Genomic DNA, 21,565 nt, shown 5'->3' with positions numbered 1-21,565 from the left:
TGTGACATCATGTTAACAAAATCATAAAATTCATCTCTGGCAATACGACGATACTGAACCATTTTTATGTGAATCCCATCTGCTTAATATTATCTGTTTTTGATTCACTCAAATTCATTCCTATGATCTACCTGAAGATAATTGGCTTCTTGGTTGTTGAGCCATGTAGTCGCCCTGATGATGGAGGCAGCAAGGATCTCTGTAACGCTGGTGAATTTCTACCAGATTACACGTCGCTACAACCCAGAAAACAGCCATCTTCAAACTCACCGCCGTGATAACCTCAAATCCTCATTCATATCTCCTTTGTATTCCAAGCTGATGCATTATAAAGTTTTCCTTCTGAAATGCTCTAAGCACTCTTTGTTTTCCCGCGGTAACTGCATGTCCAGCCCCTTATACTACCCTAGATTTTGCTACCTTAAAAATACTGAATTTACAATTTAAAAACGCAGTCCAAAAACAATTCGCGTAGTACGGTATAAGAATTAAATCAGATTCAGATCTACTTCCGCGTAATAGAAATTATATAAAATTGCAAGTCTTTGAAATCACTGCTTACAAAATACTGGGTTTTCTTTGTTATTGACACAGTTTTTTTTATACTTCTCGTTACATATTTCAGTGGTTTTATATGTATCCTCAGCCAGGGTAGTGAAATTGTCGGCGTCGATCGAGTTAATGTGACATTTAAGTATTAAATGTCACATTACTGTGTATAAATCACCCTTCCATCGAAACTCGTATATGGAAAGAGAAGGAAGCACCTAATGCATTGGCTTGCCATTACTTGTAATCGAAAATTCCCGCCTTTGTTAGAGAAATCGACCGAAGTGCATGAAGCGATGAGGTAAGATGGAAATCGGTTTATGTTCTGAACTGACAGACTGTGCAACAGACACACAGACCGCCTGTGACAAACTATGTGATAAGTGATTAATTGTATGAAGATACTTATTTTGACGAAACTAATATTTCATATTGTTTAGAGAACTCAAGAGTTATTCAGCTGGTAATGAACATTCTTGTTTTTTGGAATCGACGCTGACAAGAATCCAACATTGGACTGTTCCCTAAGCCAGTTTAATCCTCTTAACATCCTCACACCCTTTTTATCTCATGATCGATTGTGTTATTAACCTGGTGTGGGTCTGCCCAGTGGTCTTTCCCTCTGCGTTTATACATCCAGAACATACATTTCTTGTCTCTCTGAAACGCTTAGAGCTTACTTGGTGTTAGAAATTAAGTTTACATGACAAATTTTGTATTGTTTTCCTCAGTCTTTGCAGATAAGTGCTAGGATAGTAGCTTAAGGTATAACATAAGTGATTCCTTATACATCTACTCCAATCAAAAATTATAATGATTCCTCCATTTAACTTTTGATGAAATCGCAGTCGAAAAGCGTCTTTGAACTAAGAAACATCAAGTCATCTTGCAGTATATCATTTAACGGTACAGAACATATCGATCGATATATTGTGTCAAAATAACTTGATATGTGTCTACGTGTTACAGTGACAATGACAATATTTAAAATTTGTTCCATTCTGTTTTCTCTTTCCGATACTTCTGCGACTCGGGTAGATGGAATTTGCTTCTCAAACTCTAAAGGACATTTGCTTTATTGTATTATGCATCAAATCAATAGTCACCTGCCTCTTGGGATCTACTGCCTATGGCACTTCAGTGGAATACTTGTCCTTTCTTTGAAACCTTAGCAGACAGTTTTTATGTCTGCCCTGAATTCTGGTGTATGATGTAAAAGTTAATTCAAGACTACGTTTGACTTTTACTCGTATCCGTAATAGGGAATGCTGGCAACAGGGAATAATAATATGAATATTTGAATACATTTTTTGTTGGAGAAAAAAACTGAAATCTACTTCTAAGCGAGAAGTGATACTATAATTCACTTTTCCATTCATTATCTTTTGTGTTTTAAAGTGATACTAATATGATGAAAACAAGAATTTTAATCTCCATTCATACAACAAAAGTGAATCACAATAATACTCAACTGCAATGTTATAAAATTATTTAGGTTACTGAAGTTGACATTTTAACTCACAAATATGGCAGCTTTATGACTGTCGTGTATTCTTTAATAACAAAGCGTAGAGCTGAGGTGGTAAAACGATGAGCTACGGACTGGAAGGTCGGGTCTCTAATCCGTCTTCGTGATTTGGAATTTATATCTTCGTCAGAAGGATTATCTGACCTATTTCTGAGTGTAAAGGGCTTGGAACACGAAGCTGGGCACACCCATTTAAAATGACTAATTCATTAGGTTTTTCAGTGATGCTGTTACAGCTGTAGAAGTTTTATTTCTTTATTTGTGGTTTGTTTAACGACGCTATCAGAAGCTCAGACTCTACAGCATGGACTGATTTAATCGATAAAATAATGAATTGAAAAGTACATGAAATGAAGTGTTCATGGGTCAGTGCACGGTATTACCCCAGCATTCGTTTGGGAAGACGGAAAATTGCGAGAAACCTAAAGCTGGGTTCACATTTGCGCTTTCTGCCGTAACAAAACTGAACGTAACAGCGAATGCGCAGGTGTGGACATAGTTGCTATAGCATTCGCTCCTATTCAATTCGCGTCGCAGCCCGATTCAAACTTCTGTCGGTTTTTCAGCGAACGTCAAAGGATGCAAGAGTAGGCTTTCGCCGGAATGCTTGTTTGTTGATTATTTTACAGCACTTTATTGGCTGCACTATGTAACCTAAGCAGCCGATAGAGTGTCGTTAAATAGTCAATATTAGGTATTGGGGGTAGTGCCGAAACATACGAAAGAACATTTTTAAGCCACATTTGATTACGATGTGAAGAAAGTGTTGAACGATGATTGGGTGAAAGGTGACTTAATAGTACACAGATTTTTATAAACACACGATTATATAATCCGTCCCAGTGTAGTCTATAATAAATGACGTTCTCTGTGTGGGATTTATATTTTTCGAATATCTTAGGTCATCCTCACATTTTGTTGCGGTCTTCCAAATCCCTGCTTCCCAAGGGTTTTCTCTACAAAACTTGTTTTTGTATTTATTATCTGTCCACCGAAGTTGCATATCCACTTCATAGTAACCTCAATAAAAGATGTATATCTTATGGTGTGTTGCGTAGTGTAGTCTGGTAGAAGTTTACCAACGTTTCAGAGTTCCTTGCTGCCTACATCATCAGGGTGGTGAACTTCTACCAGACTACACGGCGCTACAACCAAGAAGACAGCCATCTTCATACTCGCCGCCGTGGTAACCTGAAATCTCACGTGACATATCTCATTTTATACACTAATAATCCCAAATGACCTGTAGGTCTGTAAATCACGCACTTATCATTATGAAATATCATTGACTGTCATTTGGCATTCTTGTTGGGTTTAAATATTTCTCTCAAGTTCTTTGTTGCTTGAATTTTTCTGTATTTCCCTTAATAAAAATATTAGGTTTCACAACTATGTAAAGTAACGTAAATTTATCATATATTCGAATTTATATTTTGTAAAGAGACCGTATCCATCTTGCAGCCGATGGATCCTAGCGACTGAAGATTGCTATTTCATTTATCCCACTCTCAGCCAGAAGAATAATGTCGCATTTAAATGACCGCCTTTCTGGTAATGAAATCGTATCCTTACTTTCTTACCCTTGTAATGCAGGAACTTTGGCTCAAACTTTGGGGATCTCGGGACGTCAGAAGCGAACTGGTTGAATACAAAAGGGAATGGAGTTCGGGGCTGTCTTTGAATATCTGAGTCTTGTTCAGCCTGATTACAAGAAACCCTCATTTCGTATCGTTCCGAATAGAAGTGGTCGAAAGTCATCGAACTTCAGTTGCTGTAAATGCGGAGGAGAAAACTGGTGGGAGAGAGAGAGAGAGAATTAAGAGAAGAATGAGATAAGATATGGCACTAGAAGGAAACAATGGAATTCACGTGACTTCATTGTAATATCGGAACAAGATATTCTAACACCCTTATTCCAAAATTTCACAAAGTCATTGTTGAAAATTGGCTCAATGTGGAAGATTGGGAGGGGAGAAAAAATGGGATGAGATGGAAGGTGGAACATATTTCCTCTTCCTATACCAGCTAAAATGTACACTTATATAAATTATCCCTCTTATTGTAAAATCCCTGCCTGCCTCTAACTTACCTCAATATGATGACGAAGAAGTTTGTTGTGCTGGTTTTGGAAAGGTTATAAAGTCTGTTTGTGTATGGTTTCCACTCCGACAAGGCACACACCATTTTTTGAATACTGTTTCTTATTCTTCTTCTTCTCATCCTTTTATTTTCCTTTCATCCCCTACATTGTCGGAATTCATGCAATCTTTGGAACCAGTGTCAAGGGATTTGTTTGTTACCTCAAGATGAAGAGTAGGGGATATGTCTAGTCTGTGATAAACGAAAGAGGGAGAATTTGAATAGCTCTTTCCTTGTACAAACACTGAGGCGGGAAGATGGATTCAACATTGAGCTGATAATAGAAGAAGTGTTCGCAGATTCTGGCACATAGTTCTGGTTTTGGCAGTAACTACTGATAACGTTTTAGCTTGAAGGCGTGTTGCGAGGCCTATTGGTGGCTTACAAACGCTGCTACAATAAACAAGTTTCTCATTTACCGTTTTGTAACATATTTCTACATTTTTCAGTGAGAAGGTTTTCTTTGCATGTTCTATTAAACCTTTCCATAAAATTGATGAAATAAATACGTGATAGGTCATGTCCCTCCGTCTGTATTATATATTTCCGAACCTACTCTATTATTTTTTATTAAATTTGATATTAAGTGTTTAGAGTGATTTATTTTGCTGGTATCTGAGCAATGTAAGTCCTACTTTACACGAACTTTAAATTTAACTCCTATCAGTTCATAGAAAAATGGATGGTGTACAGACGGTTTGAAGGTCTGTACCTGTAACAAAATGCAGGTCTCATTAGAATGTTGAACTTGTGCTCGACAGATACGTATTCTATTATGTTGTTTAACAAACAAAAGGGAAAACAATTGTTACGGCTGAAACGATGTGACCTATATTGCGGTCAGTTTGTCAACTCTACATGAAAAGAACATCAAGATCACTTGAGTGGCGAAGAACATTATTGGAAAATGTGTGTACTTCAGACTGTTGTGCACATTCGCGCTGTTGTTTCGTTTACGCATTGTTAGGATGACCTTTGGTTACTGTTGTGTAACTTCTGGCTGTATTAAAAGCGGGAATTTATTTACCGGCTGAAGATTGTAACATTTCAGATACTCTTAATGCGTGCAAATGTCAGTTTTAGTAATTTTAATGATAACTTGGCAAGCTTGATTAAAACCATGGCAAATAACACTTTTTCTGCGAGAAGTACTTATTTAGCAGCAAGGGTGTTTTGATGAATGTAAGCACTTTTTGACAGACGAAAATATTTCGTAGTCCGAGAGAGAACATTCTATTGATTGATGGAAGGAGTGAAACATCGGGATTTTAGTGTGATTTTCTTCGGTCTACGAGGAATATTTCTTTGCTGAATGTGTTTGATATACTGATTCCTGTTAACAGTGCCGAATTTGGTAGAACTGTGACGCTACAAGTGACTACAGCTGACGCAATCTGCTTTGTTGTTGTCGGTGTGGCGACAGACATCGTATCTACATCTCATAGAGCCCCTCTCCCCACCCCACTATTTTTCTTGTTGCCAATCCATTACGACTAGAGTCAACATTTCTGAGGCCACGGGACGATATTGAAAGAAGTGATGGTACTGCCTGCGATAATGTGGGACGCAAATAAGAGAAGGGAAGCCATTGGAAGCAACGATGATAAAAGGATGGAAAGAGTTATAACAAGCGGAAAGAAAAGAAAGGGAAAAGATGGAATAAACTTATGGAAGGTGAAAGAAAAATGGAAAACGAAGAAAAGTAAACCAAAAGAAGGGACAAGAGGAGAACGAAATAAAGTAAAAATTTAAAACGAAAGTAAAAACCAAAATGAAAGGAACAAGATGATAAGGAACGAATTAAAGGAAAGGAAGTAAAAGACAGATATGCCTAAATAATTAATAAATGACACATAAAAGAAAGAAGAATGGAGTAATAATTCTTGGGTTACGATAATTAAATCCAGAGTAGCTAGGTGGGAAGATGTGCACACGTACACATGGAAGAAAGAGAACTTTTCATATTTTCATGCAAAAATCTCGTGAGAAGGAAATAAATAGTTTCGGATAATTCGGACGTGAACACGTGAACGTGACACAACAGTATCCAGACGCGGCTTTTACGAGAAAGAGCATGAACATTAGGGAGTCAAAAAATAAGAATACACGTGCTTACTGATGGCATAACTGTTACAGCCATCGTTACAGTTACAGTATGTGTAATTGGTTAATTACTGCTACGTATACGACTGCTATTATTATTAAAGTGATAATATGTTTGGTTACTAGAATTGAATGACGGCTGACTAAATAAAATCCAATGGGACTGTGAGACTGTGAAGATTTCTTGTGCATTTAATCCCTAAACGCGGTTTTACTTCAAGGAAATTGCCATAGTGTAGTGCATAAAATGTGTAGAGCAGAATCAATAGTCGATCAGGTAATCATTAAATTTCCAGCCTTTTATAAAACCGGTGTCCACAAGACGCCGCCACATAATCCTATCCTGAGCATGATTAATCTAGCCTGATCCCTCACCTTATTTCTGTAATACCCATTTTAATATTATCCTCCCATCTACGCGCAGTTGTTACAAATTTTCTCTCCCTTCATATTTATTCACTAAAATGTTAAGTACATTTTTAATATTTTTCCTACTTTAGCTATGTTTAACGATTTACGAAAATTTGAAGCATATTACGTCGGTGCCATTTCTATGCAAACAAGAAATAATTATTGCCACCTCTGAAACGCCTAAATTGTAATATAATTTGAAAACGACAACGTTAATATATAACGTTACTCGAGAATAAATGGACGTGACTTCTCTGATTAATTTAACAACAGCCTAAGGTTTTTTTCGTTGTCTGTATTAGACTTCTTAATTAAACATAATTTAAAGCGAAGAAGTGGACTTAACAAAATAATGGAATTAAAGAAGATTTCCTGCTACTTTTTAGTAACAGGAGATAGGAAAAAATTACATAATCCCGAGAATTCTTATTAAATGTGAAGCGAATTTGTAGCAGGTCTTAGATAAATCACGTCGTTAAAGTTAGAACAAGAACGTAGCCTAAGGAAAAAAGGAAATAAAATTGTCTGTATCCGTCATCGCTTGATGAACCATCTACAAGAAAAAGTGGGAGATGTAATATTTTCTATCCTTCAAGTAAGACTTTCAATCAGGAGATGAGTGTCTCCTTTCCTTGATGTGACTTCATTCTAACGTCTGAGAGAAAAGAAAGTGAAGGTTCTCCTCCCAACTCTTTTTATTTCCGTTTCAAACCTTACTGTGTTTACTTGTCATGTTCATAATTTAGACTAGGCGTGCTTCTGTTTTTCACTTCGCCTGTCGCAGTTCCTTGTCACTTTTAACTTATTTTCTTATAGGTATTTGGTAAAGTCAAGGACAGATATGCAATATCCTGGAATATCGTTGTTACTTTGTATGTGTATGGATGTTTTATTACATTCTGTTATCTCACTGTAGTTTTAGGACTTGAATTTAACTATTAAAAGTTCATGGTGTTATAACTGGTAAAAATAGTTATCTGTTACCTTATGTTTAGCCAGTTGTATCCACTCCTTTACACATTATATATCTCAACGAAAAATATACTTCCATCTACTCCAAGTAATCTCTCGCTATCAGGTTTTCTTGTCAAAAATTTGTTGTACGATATTTCTAATTTCCGTCATACTGCATAATTTATTCTTCTTTGGTTTAAGTATCCTAACGACGTTAGTGAAACAGCGCAATTAGTTATGATGAGGATAATAGGTAATATTTTATTATAGACAGATTAATAATTTGTTTTCACTTACCGTCATTAGATTATTAAGTGAGGTGTGACTTATAAGCGGTATGTGGTCCGAATGTGGAAGAGTAGAAGTGTATACAGCATTCCACTTCCTAAAACTTGAAAGGATTGATCGCTTGTGGGGCTCTTGGGCAAAACGGAGAACAATACTGAAATTGATTTTGTAGAAAGTACGTGGAAGAATAAATTAACCTGGACTGGCTCACTGGAAGGTCCAGTATGTACGAACCTTCTGGTCTTATGAAACAGAAAACGTCTTAGCAAGCTGAGCAACTATAAACTTTCAAGAAATACCCCGCTCCTAGGAGTTAGGTTACTGGCATTGCAAGATATGTAATAGCACTGGCCATTAAATGTTTCAAAGATGTCTATTGTTTACAAATGTTGTACACTTCCCATCCATGTCTGTTTAGAATGTTCACCTACCTCGAAATGAATTTTTGTGCAAATCTTTAGCAGGCCACTTGTTCGTGTGTTGTACACCATGTAACGGATGATTAGCCTAATAACGATTGGTACTATGAATAGTTTATCCCATCTCTTTGCTCCATTTCACCCTTAATATAGACCTTTATGTAACTCATCCCATATCAGTGTTAACTGCTATATAACAGGGCTCTTTTATCAGTAGATGTGAATGGATCATGTAACGCTATTACTTAGGTACATGATACTGTTAACAATTTGATTGTAATTGTTAATAACACTATGTAGCCATGCTCTGGCGCTATTATGTAGCCATTCATATCTTCTGGCCACTATCGCTGGACACAAGTGTCAGTCAATCTCTCTCCCCACCCCTCACCTCACCAAACACAAATGCCTCAGTAGCGTCTCCAGTGGTGGGTGATAAAGCAGATTACTGCATTGTTTATCTCTGATTAACACAACAAACTACTGACAAGGCTAAGAGACTTATAAGTAATGTCAAGAGACGTGTAATTGGCTCTTGCTATATGCATTAGCTTTCCCTGGTCCTGTTTAAGTTGGTTACGTGGAAGTCAGCTATCCTCATTGGAGGTCTTTTTTGTTACCCTCAACAAAACGCAGAAAATTCTCAGATAGTAGTGCCATCCGTAAAAGTTTTAAGTAGTTACCTTCCAGAATCATTACATCATGATACTGCTTGACAAATGCATTTGAAAGCTTTGTTACATAAATAAACAAGCTAACTGGACGAGTGGATCTGGAGCAGTGGCAGAGACATCCATCTACTTCTATTGTACTGTAATAGCTAATGTCCGTCACGAGTACGACGTTTCGTCGATGCAGAAACGTTAAAATTATGTTCTGACAGTGGCGACTCTGAAAACAAGAAATGCAAACGAGGCTGTGATGGCGCCTATGATGGGGCCTGGCGTAGTCTACGTTTGACGGAATCTGGAGTCAGCCGGTCGGTCATTTGTTGGCGTGTTTGGCAAGAATTATGTAATTATGACGAATAATATGCTGTATAATCCTCGTCTGTAATAAACATTTCACACCTTCCAAATAAATTTTAAGTTTAAACTAACCAAGAATTTAATTTTATTATATTGTATGTCTCGCAGTAAATTTATTTCACCAATACGTCTTATGTGAAAAATATCTCAATATTGGCGTTATTTGTATTGCTAGAACAGCCCTTGTATGAGTATGAAACTTTTTTTATTTCCAGAATTACCTTTTAAAACTTTCTTACGCAACTGGAAACTTAAATTCCCGTGTTCTTGTACCGACCACAGGCCTAATCATAAACGTTTTAAATAATTATGGGCAAGGTTTCCTAAATGGTTTTATATCTGTAATAGCAGTTCATTTCTGCTGTCTGTGTAATGCATGAAAAAGATCGCTGAGTTTAAGCACCACCTGAGAAAAGACACAAGGCAGCCGAAATAAGGCTCTACATGTTCGATCTCTGATGCCAGCGGCCGTGACTGTTCAGACTTAAGCTTCGGACTCCGGCCGCTTTATCTCTGGTGTCACGAACCTACCGTAAGCAATTGATTATATGCAGAGCGTGGCTCAGTCAGCGAATCGAATCCCAGAAGTAAGAACTGGAATTCTCGTGGCGGCGAGTATGAAGATGGTTGTCTTCTGGATTGTTGCTTCGTAACTGGTACTTGCTGCCTCCATCAGAATACCCTCATGATGGAGGCAGCTAGTACCTGTAAAACGTCGGTAAACTTCTACCAGACTACAAGGTGCAACGATGCAGAATACAGCTCATCTTCGATACCCACTTGTTCCGACTGTTGCCTTTTATTTAACCGGTGTACTTTTGTGAATTTATATTTATTGTTTTGTTTATAAATACTGTTTATTCATATTACAGCTTTGAACGACGCTGCTTGGCGTAGGATGATAAGATATTTAGCATGGACGGAAGTGATTGTGGCCAAGTTATATCCCGGGATTTGCGTGGAGGGGCTGAGAAAGATCGTGCAATTTCAGATCTTTCGGACAGAGATTTGAACCTTAGACCTTCCGAATAGTAGGCAGGAATGCGCACCAACTGACAATGATGTTCTTGTTTTAAAATCGGACTTTTAGCACAAGAATACTGGAAGTGAAATAATGCTAAACTACTAATTTTATGCATGTCGTAACGAAAAGTGCATTTAGCATCTCTGGTGCACTGTGGTTTAGTATCAGTGATTTTCATTCGTATTAAATGTCATCTGTCGATACGTGCTCAAAGTCGAAACTAATAATGAATGTTAGTGGGCCATCTGTGACGTTCTAAAACTCATTATAATTGTCAGATTTAAGTTTTGAATTCATTAATAACTGCTGATAAGCAATAGAACACGAGCTAACACAGTACTCTTTACTGCTGAATTCTCTGGCGCATTATCTTCCACGCACATACATAGACAGATGCCACTAATCGGAGGTAATTGCTGTGGGTATTGTACGTGCCAAGTAGAAAATACAACGGCAGGTTGGTGATGATTGGAACAAGCTTAAAGGAACAATGGAAGGGGAGGAATATGCGCTTTATAATGGAGATGAAGTCGAAAAGAATGGAAGACAAAAGGGAAGAAGGCGCATAACCGCAGATGGGCTGTATAAGAAAGGAGAGGCAGATTTCATAAATGAAAGTGGGGAGGAGAGAAGCTGTGTGAACTTCTTGCGAGCTGAGGACCTCTGCCATGCTTGAAGATCCTGTTAGAAATGCATTCTCAGAAACTGAATAGCATAGGCTGATATAGGTCACCAGTTCTCTTATTATTAATCTGTAATTTATATAATTTTGTATGTCTATACGTGAATGTAGGAAATTGGCGTCATTTCTTCTAGACCTTCTTATAATATACCCATCTTTAAATATAATGATGACAGTCTTCTTCTTTTTCCAAATGTTTTGCATAGTAAAATGGTTTAAGCCCGTTTTTACTGGGTAACGTACATCTTGTACCTCAATTTTGTGACCCACCTTTATATTTATTTTGTAACCATGAAGTCTGCCTATAGCAACAATTGATTACCTTATCGGTCCAAACTGCTCTCAGTTTTAATATTTGGAAAATATTTCACATTCTGGAATGCCAAGACGAGGAAAAAGTACCATTTGTTTGGTTAACGTTAACTTTTGTTGATTTCCAGAACTTCGACGTTGATTCCTCCGAGAGATGGTTGGGTTATAAATATTGTCGTTTGAATTTATAGCAGCGACATGCACAGCATATAGACACGTCTCACTTTTCGCAATCATCCGGCTATTCTGACTAAAATGTTTTGCAGTTTTCCCCTGTCACTGGTGTAGTATCTTAATCGCGCATGAAAGCTAATTTTTGTTTAGCATTCTTTTCAGTTTCGGCATTTACAGCCATCCTAATCCTAGAAGATACAGAACGGTCGTTGAATAAACAAAGATTCAGAAATCATCTGCTCCCTCACACAAGCTCAGTGACCATTTGTAACCAGTGCAAAGTCTGACGGGAGGATTGGTGAATTAATTTATGGGATGGTAATTTGTTAGGTAGGTTGAGGACAAGACGGATTAATAGGTGAATAGGCAGTTGATGTATTTAAGCAGGTTGTGAATAATTAATCAGAGCTGTGTTTGTCAACCGGGGATCCGCAAGTTGTGGCTAAAGGTTTCGTGAGATGAGTATATTCTAATGGACAACCGTTATCCGGTGATACAGAGTGTATCTGCCAAATGATTAGCACTGCTGCTTCCTGTTGTAAATTACCCGGGGGCAAATACTGGCCCCTACACCGACTGGCATAAGACTTCATTTATTCATCTTCATCTCTTCGCGAATTATACCTTATGTCATGTTCCAACACATGGAAAGTTTGGAAACCATAAATCTAGTTAGATATTTGGTAGTTCTTCGTGGAGGAGAGATTAGCTAGACGCAAGACCTCTACATATGCGGCACAGCGAAACACAGAACGACGTAGTCATACATACCCCAAGTCGGATTGCAGCCCACGATCGGAGTGTAGTTGACACTTTTTTATTTTTAATGGAAACGAGCTAATTGAAATTATGGTGTCATATGGCTTATGGAACGCCACCCGGAATGGGTTGATATGTAAACACAGCTTAAGTCGCAGTGTTTTATTCCAGCTTTTGATTGAGATTTCCTGTAAGGTGGAGCAATAGGATTGTTTTTGGAAGAAAGGCTTTGTAGCCTATCTGAAGTAGCGTAGAAACTGGTGAAGAGAAAATCCCTGAATTCTGGTAAGCAAATCGGTATAATCACCTTACAGGCTAAGCTGCCATGACTCGTAATGACCCAGTTAAGCATTCATGTGTTGATAACGATCTCACATTTGTTTGATGCGTCCTATAACGATACCAGAGTGAGGTTATGTAGTTGTACTTTTGTTTTAACAGCCTCTTGTTTCTATTTTGAGGGAACACAAAAGAAGAGACAACGATATACTTTGATTGATTTCCTACGAATTCAGTTAGAGTGCGGCCCATCAGAGCGATTATTGATCAGACGTCCTATAGACGGAGCTTGCAGAAATAACAGGACAACGTTTTGTAAGATTGATAACACAAATCGGTCTATAAAACGTTGGACAAATCTTTCTGCGTGTATTCTAAATTACATAATGGCAAACAGTGGTACCAACTTGTGATGCAAGGTTCCTGGTTTAAAGCTCCCGTTATTGTTTTCTTTAGTAAAATCGTGTCAACGTATTTTATTAAGACTCCCCCAATATCAGGTTTCGTAGAAATCAATATAGCCGTTCTTGAGTCGTTACATGCATGGCATAGACGGACGGAGCTCTCTGCAGGGATGAGAAGAGTAGTGCCAAAGGATGAAAAATAGGATAGTACCTGTTAAAAAGAGGAAGGAAAGTGGTCTATGTAGTTTATTCTTCAGAATAGTGTAAATAACCAAAGATTTTAATTGCTTCAAATTGCTGTAGTTCTGAAATCTAAGAGTACTCGTAATTGAACATCTCTGTTACCGCAGTAATGTGGCTGACTACACAGTGAACACTCGGGGTTTGATTCACTGCTTTGTTTCGATATTTCTTAACCACCACGTGAGTACCTATTTATGCTATCACATCAAGGAAGATGAGATGCATGAAGAACATGATAAACCCAAACAAGGTTGTAGTAGGAGAATGTCTGCGGAAGAAACCACTTGCCAGCCCTAGTCGGATGTGGGGAAGATAAAGTTGAAACAGATTTTCATTAAACATGATCTCACAGTGTGGACTGGATTCATCTAGCTCAGTGTAGGTTTCATTGGAGGGATTTTTTGGAGTTTTGGGTTCCTTTAAAGCAGAGAGCTTCTTGACCAGCTGAGTAACTACCAGCTTTTCAAGACGTGCCAGCTCCGTGGAATCAGTGAAATTCTTGCTTGAGAATCTCACGGCGAAGATGGTCTTCTGGGTCGGGACGACATGTTTCCCTCTCTTGATCCAGTCATTCTCTCTGATTCCCTGTACCTGTTGTCCTACACGGCTGACCCGGACTGCCATCTGTTCATTCCTCGGCTCTCGCCGTCAAAATTTCCCCTATCTTTGTCCAATATAAACTATAAGCTTTCCAACAACCTCACTTCAGCCCTGACGTTGGAAGCACTACATTCCTCGGCAAAACTGTCCACAGGGCGTCACATTCCATAAGACCATCGACATTGGAACAGACCGACGTCGATTAATAAGTTATATGAGCCACCCGAAATTGCCCGTCTTTCTACAACGCCATAAATACATACACGGCGCGCAATGAAATCACTCTTTGATTTCAATAACTCGTAGGATGGGTACTAGAATGTAGGTAGTGGTTATTTACGATTCCAGCTATTACTCTACATCTGGGGAAATGAAGTCTCATTGTATGACTCGTACTGCATCTTCATATATTTTGTTTCTGACGTGGAAATAAATCTTAATCAGTACTTTGTTTTAAATGTCCTTAATCTCGTGCGGATCGTTTTCGAAGTAGAATTATGGATTCGTTTACCGTACTTTATTCTGTTTTTAGTTAGGACGTGAAGATGCATGATTATGAACTAGAGTAAGCATTTTCTGAATTTAATGTGTTCTTGATATCCGGATAAAATAACGTTAACTTATTGTTGTTTTCAATTACCTGAACTTTGTCCCTTTTCCAAGATGAAAACGTTGTAGATGGTATGTGGTACTGAATGAGATGAAATATAAAAGTAGTACGGACTGGAAAGCGTAGGCAGAAGTAGGTTGGAGGTCATGTCAAGACACTGTCCGATCCGAGCATTCTAGCCTGCAACTGAAGGATGTCTAGGTATACTGATGATACTCAACTGTCTGGTCGAGTCTTGGACCGGACAGCTTCTGAATATGTCAGACGTAAATGGGTCATGAGAGAAAGTAGGTCAAAGAACAGTGAAATTTGCTTTAGAAGTTAGTACATAAACGACATGGCTAATGATCACCCACAAATAGACTTGGTGTTGTAATATGTGAAGGAAAGATTAATAAGCGTGTGCAGAAGGCAAAGTTTCCACCCACAAATAAATTTAACACATGACATTCCATTCCTACGTCGGCATGTCTATTTCTTTAATTTGAACGTACATACTAAATTATTCAGAAGCAGATAATTCAATTTGATCGATAAAATGTCACCCAACCTTTTGCAAGCCACCTATTATTTTATGTAGACATTAGAATGATTAATATTGCCAGACAGTCATAGTACGTATCCACTGTACTGTCATATTTTATGTAAAATTCATTTTCCCTTCAGCCCGTTGTCGTAACACTTTTCGGTTCCTTCCATTTTAATCTTGAAACAAGCCGGAATCGACTTGAAAATGGGTGTCTAAATAAAATTCTTGTCGCTCATTAATCCTTCTTATATCAACTTTTCGCTTGATTGGCTATTGGGTAGATCATGTCTGCTTGTCCATTACAGTTACAAGAAATTGAGTAAAGGATTCCGATTACATGTTATATTGGGTGACACACTAAATATTCTAGAGTTAATTAAATGTTGATTTGCATCGGCCGATTATAATCGCACACTAAATACCTCATGAAGCAAAACATTTTTAAGCAACTTAATAGAAGTTGGCTGGGAAAATATTGCCAGTCTTTTATGAAAACCCAAGGTTCAATATTGTACGCACAAGAGCCCACCACTTATTTCAGTCCTGAGCCAGACGTATCTTCAATTCGAAGTCTGTTTATTTTCTCAAAAGATCTCATCGTGAAGAAAGATTTGTATAAATCTTAGTATAGACTCTAAGGCAGTCAAGATTCTAACTACGAACTTCACATCAGAATGTAAAATATAACGCTAAACCAAACCGATTATTCAACTCTATTAATACTTGATTATTATAAAATGAACAGTTAATATCGAAATTTACACTGCAGTTAATGTTTCTCTCAGACAAGCCTTTAGCCTACTTTGTTAAAACGGTTTATATTTGTGTAAAATACGATTTTACAGAGGTCACAGCCCTAAAATAATTATGAAACACCTGACTCGCTCTGTTGTGAATTCCTGGAAATAAAAGCAAGAAGAAATATTTTTCCCTCAGACAAACAAAAACTTCTACCTATTATGAAGGAGCCTGGGGCGGGGATTAGTCAGGGCATCACAAACTTCAGCTCAAGCACTGTTTGAGAGTGGTTCCAGCTAGGATCTTAAAAAATAAACACAACACTTTTACACCCATAACATTCATGACGTCATGTTTAATCCTAACCACCTCTAACTCTTCCGTAAACAAGAAGAAAGATCTGCCTTTTCACTCTGCCCTTCTGAACTAGGCAAACACGATTCTTCCAACTGAAACAGTGCTGAACTGTTCTTTAGCCAGACGCACAGGGAGAAGAAAAAATACAACTAAAATAAACTTTGGAATTCTGAAGAACCTCACATATCACGTAATATGTTTTGACAATCTGCCACTTTGACGTGACCTGCTAATAAAAAGGTCTCTTATATTATGAAGCAGTGATGAAAACTTTATGACTCCACTTTTCTGTCTTGATGAAAATTTAATATCGTAGTTCATGTGAATATCTTGAACTACATCATTATCATCATCGTCAGCAGCTTCATCATCAACTCCACTTTATTCGTCGTACCAGGTTCGTGTCATGCATAACTATTCCCTGTTCTTAATCCGTTTAGGTGTATTCGATCTCGTTGTCTTTTATGCGGACGTCCAAATTATTGAAACATTAACTGCCGTGTTATTCTGTTTTCTTAGAATTTTGCTGCAAACTATTAACGCATTCTCGTATTAGGATAATTTGTTTTAATTGAAATCATGTTTTCTTACTGTCAACATTATCATCATCTGACTATCAAGGATTCTGGGCCTAGTGACCCATTCCAGGAATCGTTTCAAAGGGCGCCCTCTGTTCTTTCTTCCCACTGGTTTGTGTTTAAAAATTAGATGTGGCAATCTTTCGTTTTCCAGTCTTCGCACATGTTGAATCCAATTCCTTCTGTATCTGTGAATATTTTTGTTTAATGTTGGTTCTGTTCTTACTGCGGACCACGTAAATAAATAAACTGAAATTATTTGCAGTCCTAAAATAGTATAAATAATATTTCATACATCATTCCTTACCTCAAAGAAACCACAACACATCTCCTTTACGAGGATGAAATGGTTAGTTTTGTTTTAGGAAATATTCTATGCTTATTCTGATAATCGTAAGAAACCGATAAATATATTCTTTGGATAAAATGTTGCGTTAGTGAATATTAAAACTTGATTCGTTGTACGTACCATTATGATTTACAGGGTAACTGAGTTGTTATTAATCTGTCACCATGTTGCGGGTTACATGTCTATGACACTGAGTCAACCTTGTTCCTGAGACTCATTATTATCATCATATTTTATTACTGTTATGCTACTAATGATGGAAGATTGAATGGGATATAAAACCTTTCACGGATTCTGGTAATAATCTAAAGATGGCCCCCCTGTCTGTCTAATTCTTTTCTCTCTGTCATGGCGGCCGGTATGTAAATAAATCGATGTTCATGCTGTAAAGAGTTTTTAAACAAGCACGCTGTCTGGAGTTGGACTGGTGAGGGATGGAGCATATAGACCTATAAATTAAGTTCTAAGAATAATGCCTGACTTTAAGAAGCCAGGGGAAGGAAGTGTTTAGACAGCTATGGTGATTGGTTTATGAGGAATCAGGACGTCACGAAAAGTGGTAATGGATATGGGTCTGTCCAAACTCATTTGTTTACTCCTTTTAGCAAAGGCCAACAAAAACAGTCCGCATTATACCATTCTGTACATCCATCTTATTTGCTGCCCTTTCTTTGTTTCCTTCTTTATTTCTTTACTTTTCTTCTTCCGGTGAAGAGAAATGAACATACAAGAATGTACATAGCTTTCGCGTTTGTGTTTTTTACGTGTTTGTAAACGAATCTGTATAATAGCCTCCAGCAGGAACAGTTTTTTTATGATTTTTGGTTGCCTATTATAATCTTAATACCATTAGAATGAACTATTATCTGATGTGTTGTATTCAGATTCTCCCCAACTTCTTCCTAATTGAATAGAAAACAGGAAGGGCGTACAAAATTTTACTGAAAGTTGGGAAATATTGGCATGGATGAGACGTAAAATAGTAATGCGTGCCTGTATCTTATCACCTCGCCGTGAATACGTATAACAAACTCCACGAATTCTTGAACCTCGGAAAGAGATGAGAATTGTCGACTTGAGGCTCAGACCGCTCTGTCCCTTATCGATATAGATGTAAAGATAATTTTAGAATGCGTCTGTTAGAGACGTAATGTCTGAAGTAGCTTGGTTTTGCTCCCAAAGAAAAGTAATATTGGCATCACAGCTCTTACCTCTAGTCTTAGAGTAACACTCTGAACCCTGAATTCCACTTGTCTGAAAACTTTCTCGCCAATGCTGTTCTTTTGTGCGTCCGTGTGGACTTGTAGGTCGATACCTGAATTTGGGAGAAGCATCCTGTCTGTGTGTTCAGGGTTGAAGTGTGGTTGAGGAAGTAGCTGTGTTCCTCCGAATCGTTTGTAGCTACCTTCAAGTCCAGATGGTGCTAGAAGAACGTCATCGATATCTTTACCGGAGTTGGAACCTCAGATCTCTGAGAATGCTGTCCTGTCGTAATATCCGGGCGTTTAAATACCGTATGTGCTGCAGTAGACTGTGTGTCTCTAACCAAGCTTAGTGTTTACATTTGCAGAGAATACACACAACAGGACGAAAAAAAAAGGAAGTGAGAAAGGGGGAAATGAGAAGACTATTAGATGCCAGAAGATAAGGAAAGAAAAATAAAGAGTTTAAAGAAAATCGAAGAGGAAGGTAAACAAGAAAATAGTAAATAGGAGAACGACTAATATTTATAATAAGTTAAGTATTTTATGGCATATCAGTGTTTTTATTTGTAGCAAATCACTTGTTATTGTTTGATTATAAAAGGAACAAAAGACAGTATAAAATTCCAGTTGATCTTGTTTCTGAGCACAGAAAGCTTTTACGGAACCACCATTAAACCGCACCTGTTAGAACGGTCAGTGAAGATGCATGCTATGCAATTCTTCAGTCATATTGCGTGTCAGTATATTTTGACTTGTAATGGTCTTGATCCAAGGTAATTCCATACAAATTTTAAAGCGTTCTTCATGCAAAGTTCAAAGTGCTTTCAGGTCTTTTTGTAAACACCAACCCCGAACCAGGAGTTATTTTTTTTCTTACCTACTGTGTTGCCGCAGAGCATGTTAAAGCCTATAATTAAACACATTTAACCATCGAATTAACTTCTATTTTTTTTTCGCTTTTCTTCAAGACTAACTTTATTTTTCAAACACCATTGTAACTTTTTATTGGGCACGTTGGGACGGGATGTTAAACATCGAAAGTAGAAATTCGTACAAGAAACTGATGAGAAAACATCGTGTCATGGAAGCCCATGGGTAAATTGTGTCATGATATTTAAATGTATCTTTTAAGCGGTGACGATGATGAACATTTAAGCGTAGTAGCTGAAAATAAATGTATTTAGCCAAATTTAAATACATTTTGGCCTGATGAAAGAGGAAACTGTACTATATAATTATTTGATAGATAAAAGTAGTGTAAATGTATGTAAAGTATTCGTATTCTTGGATAAGCCTTTATTTTAAGTATTTAAATGATTTATCTCTGAAATTAAATATGTTTGTTGGTAATTAATATTAATTATATTGTTTGTGCAGTAATTAGTATTATTAGTAATGAATAATTTAATGATGGACCAGTACATTGATAGTTTTTTGTGGATGGAAGACTGCTACAATAATTAAGTGATAATAGCAGAAAGAACAACTACGTCTCGAGAAGTCAGTTTTTGGTTTTTTTAGCGTATTCCAATACCTAATTTATGAAATGGTGATTTGGTTTATGACACCGTGAAAGATTTTCATTTCGTAATTAATGTTCTTCGCAGAGAATTCGAAACTTAACCCTAAAAATCAAGTTTATTTTTTCCACCTCGTTCGATCCGCTTGGCTTACTGTTATCTTTACAATGATGAAAATATTTTACTTTCTGAAGATTAAATTTTCGAATTGAGCAGTGTGTTGAGCATCAAGTCAAGAGGAATTGACTGTCGAATTGTGATTGTCGTCTAGGAGGCAACACCATCGGTTTAGAGGCACAGTAATGGAGAGGAAAGAATTGTAACTCATTCCTGAAACGAGCAGTTACCAACCTGTTACGTACGTTTCAGAGACCCTTGCTGCATCCATTGTCAGATAAGGGCTATGAAGGATCCTTTGTGTGTGTTTACTAATTCTTATTACGACAAATAATATATTACATTTCTCCTAACAATAACTTGCAGATATAGGCTACAGTTTCTTGTAAGAATTAGAAGCACACCTAAAACTTTGTGGTGACACACCACTTGCGGAACATCGGTCTAGCCTGATATATTACGAGTATGTACCATGTTATTTTGTTTTAAATTAATTCAGAATTTTATACTCTTGTGAGGCAAATATGCAGATGAATGAAGAGGCAGAAGGGAAATGACAAGGCAAGAGAGATACATTCATCTCGAAGGATACTGAAACCATCACACACGATTCGAATCAAACACAGATGTTACCTGCACCTGTAACGGTGAAGTCCTTTGCACCGTGTCCCTGGTTTTGACATACTTTCGTGCTGTGAAAAAAAAAAAAAACCTTTTACGGTAAGTAACGTCGCTAATGCACACAGCGGCGTGGTGGTAATGAAAGAGTAAAAGTTGGAAAATGTTTCAAAGGGTATCCATTGATAAACTGTACAGGCATGATTAAGATAAGGCTACTCTTTTTGCATCCTTCTCTTTTATAGACGTGTTTTTGATGTTGGAAAAACTTTACTTTCTGAAAAGAGCAGGTGGAGTTGGTACACACTTTATATTCCGCGTAACACTTGTAAGCGGAAACTACAACTTTGGAAGTCGTCATCACCATCATCATGGATTAAGGGCTTGCGCTCTTGTTTCCGTTTCGTCAGACGTCCCAGGTATTTCCTTCTAACCTTCCATGTATATGTATTTACAGAGTAACCTCGAGAATCGTGCCTTTCTATTCTTTTCAAATGGTTTAGTCATTTATCTGGTAGTTTATTATTATATTGATATACGTTTATGAACCGTCTCTTTGTACCCTGTGGCTCTCCCTAGGAAAAAAAATATTTCTGGCGTCTTGACGTCTTTATTCTTGTCATATCTTTTGAACAAGATCGTTAGTTGTGCGATGTTCCATTTGGGTTTCCAAATAATTTTATGTCGGTAAATAAACATACGTGTAACTTGTAGCAAAATCATCTTACAGAGTAGTTGCATTTCTCTACGTAACGTCTCTGCTTCTTAAAGTATTTGGTTCAAAGGCTGGCCGTTCGTCTTGTTCCATGACAGTAAACGGATGCAGTACAACACATTTAAATCTTTTATCACTGATGCACTGATTTATCTGTTTTCTAGCCTCCAAAACATGTTAAAGTCGACTGAAAACCGAAACGAGCATCAACAAGTGTTTGCCGTCTTTGAGTATACCTAATTGTAAAACGTTCGTGTAGGTGATGCAGTTGTCGCTGTATTATCTATCGTTTTTCCATAAATTTCGCCAGTTTTCACAGCCAACCTCAATAAC

The 21,565-nt window shown here is 37.4% G+C and overlaps 1 protein-coding gene and 1 long non-coding RNA gene across 6 annotated transcripts in view; both read left to right on the top strand.

Moving 5' to 3' along the window:
- Window positions 1-18,813, top strand: part of LOC110832694 (uncharacterized) — a 96,047-nt gene extending 77,234 nt beyond the window's left edge. Inside the window, exon 4 of the long non-coding RNA XR_002544015.2 lies at window positions 18,628-18,813. This is a non-coding gene — a long non-coding RNA (uncharacterized LOC110832694). The remainder of the gene's footprint in view (window positions 1-18,627) is intronic.
- Window positions 1-21,565, top strand: part of LOC110835907 (limbic system-associated membrane protein) — an 893,271-nt gene that overhangs the window by 470,679 nt on the left and 401,027 nt on the right. The window lies entirely within an intron of this gene.

This window comes from Zootermopsis nevadensis, unplaced genomic scaffold, assembly GCF_977971745.1.
Source record: "Zootermopsis nevadensis isolate Lab colony 2312 unplaced genomic scaffold, Znev_1.0 Znev_ptg000022l, whole genome shotgun sequence".
Taxonomy (NCBI): domain Eukaryota; kingdom Metazoa; phylum Arthropoda; class Insecta; order Blattodea; family Termopsidae; genus Zootermopsis; species Zootermopsis nevadensis.
The sequence above is the reverse complement of the archived record's forward strand: the minus strand, read 5'-3'. Positions and strand labels throughout refer to the sequence as shown.